A 2334-nucleotide genomic window follows, 5' to 3' on the forward strand; every position below is an offset into this window, starting at 1 on the left:
TGACCCTTTAAGTTATTTATTGGGGGAATATTGACCATTTACATCAATTAAGGGACATAAAAAGGAAAAATATATTTGTGCTCACGATAGGTTTTTAGCCAAACCCATTTCAGATTAGACTTTTAAACTGACAAGAGTGTGCCAAAAGGTTTGCCTGAAGATTTATTTTGCTCCAATATTTGAATTTTATATTTCCATTTTTTCTCTTCTATTTTGATTCATGAAAAAGATATCCAACTGATTGACTTCCATCATTCCTTCCAAGAATTCTTCAGCGTACTGTCACTACTCTTTGGATGACTCATTTCAGGTTCCTCACCCCAATGACACGTCACAGTCATTCTCTGGTCATTGATCCTCCTCAACCTCTGCAGCCTTGCACACAGCTTGACAATTCAATCCTCCTCCAATGCTGTTCATCGCCTGAAGAAACACAAGACCTGTAGATGATGGAATTTCTGGACAAATGTGGAAAGGGTGAAGGAACTCAATGGGTCAGGTAGCATATATAAAAGTCCTGGATGTTAATGTAGGGTGGAAAGGGATACCTTTGCTAGTGACGTGCTTTACAGGTTCCAAGCTGTTCATCACCAGCAAAGGTGTCCCTTTCCACCCCACAGTATCATCCAGGAGCCATTCATATCTCCTTCCTTTTCTTCTTTTTGCCTCATGTTGGTCAGCTTGAATTATAAGGCGATGCTGGATAATCTGGGACTCCTCAATAAGTGTGAGCAATGCCCCCATCCTCAAAGATGGGGACACTATAGAGATTTACAAAATCACAAGGGATAGACATGGCAAATAGTCATAGTATTTTCCCCAGAGTAGGGGAATCTAAAACCAGAAGGCATAGGTTTAAGGTGAGAAGGTGAAGATTCGAAAGGGACTTGGAGGGGCATTTTTTTTCACACAGAGGTTGGAATGAGCTGCTAGAGGAAGTAGTAGATGCAGGTACAATTGTAACATTTTAAAGACATTTGTACAGGTATACAGCTAGGAAAGACTGAATGGGATATGGGCAAGATACTGGCAATTGGGATGAGCTAGGGTAGGTTACATGGTCACCATAGTCAAATTTGACAAAGGGGCTGGTTTTGTGCTGTAAAACTCTACAACTCTTGATTGCCTCATCAATTACTTGCAAAAATAGGATGAGTTTTCACCCATAACTCACCTGTTGCATGAACTCCTCTGACCATTTTGGTTCTGACTTTTTTTTTCTGACTTTAGAGCTGGACAATTCTGCAAGAGGACAGTGGAATTTTAGAATGAATTAGCACCGGAAAGAAGGTATTGATGTCTTAGCAGGTTTAAAGATGGATAATTCCCTGGGGCCTGATGGATAAATCCCTGAGGCCTGATGGATAATTCCCTGGGGCCTGATGGATAAATCCCTGAGGCCTGATGGATCAATCCCTGGGGCCTGATGGATCAATCCCTGGGGCCTGATGGATAAATCCCTGGGGCCTGATGAGGTTACTATGGGGGGACAAGATTTTACTTGGACTTGATCAAATTTTCAAATCTTCTCTGATCACAGAATAGGCACCAGAAAATGAGCAACATTAAATAATAACTTTATTCCATAGGATAAGCCAAGTAATTACATGAAAAGTGTCAGGGAAATTACCGGGCAAGATCCCATGGAATCCAGGGCAGTTGGCAAATTCGGTGGAGAATTGTTTTTGCAGTTGACAGCCTGTGACCGGTGTGACTCTTCCCATTTGTTGCAGACACTAATATGCTGTATAAGAATACAGAAGATATGGTTAGTGAGTTTGCAGGAGACATAAAGATCATTAGGCAGAGGATCAGAATCGCCATCTTCAGGGAAATGCGCCAATGACAATATTTCAGTAACAATTGGGTCTAGCACAGTGACCCTCAACCTTTCCTTCCCTTCCCTCTTCCCTACCACCTTACTAATCATAGAGCACTGAAGGCATAGGGATTACTTAAAGTGGTATGTGAGTGGAAAGAAAAAAGGTTGAGAACCACTGCCCTACACTAACTGTGCAACCCACACACTTGATACATTTATTAAAAGAGCTAGTGGTGAAGTACATTGGAACTTGTTTTTATTATTCATGCACTAGAATATTTGCTATTGGGCTGCACAGCTGCCAGTGAGCGAAATGGGAAAGTTTTCTGCTGACTGGCATCAGCAGCCCTTCCTTCAATGGATGGGAGATAAACCAAAGGCTGCAAAGTCAGCATAATGGTGCAGCTCACAGAGCTACTGCTTCATGACCCCGGTTCAATCCTGATCTCCGGTGCTTTCTCACTGTGACCGCATGCATTCTCTCCTGGGGCTCCAGTTTCCTCCCACCTCCC

General features: G+C 42.5%; 1 long non-coding RNA gene across 1 annotated transcript; it reads right to left on the reverse strand.

Moving 5' to 3' along the window:
* Positions 1–241: 241 nt before the first annotated feature.
* Positions 242–1739, reverse strand: LOC138744029 (uncharacterized). The gene is made up of 3 exons (XR_011345212.1): positions 1631–1739; positions 1175–1242; positions 242–423 (listed from the first exon to the last, which is right to left on the reverse strand). It is a non-coding gene; the product is annotated as an uncharacterized lncRNA (long non-coding RNA).
* Positions 1740–2334: the final 595 nt, after the last annotated feature.

Source organism: Narcine bancroftii, chromosome 10, assembly GCF_036971445.1.
Source record: "Narcine bancroftii isolate sNarBan1 chromosome 10, sNarBan1.hap1, whole genome shotgun sequence".
NCBI classification, from domain to species: Eukaryota; Metazoa; Chordata; class Chondrichthyes; order Torpediniformes; family Narcinidae; genus Narcine; species Narcine bancroftii.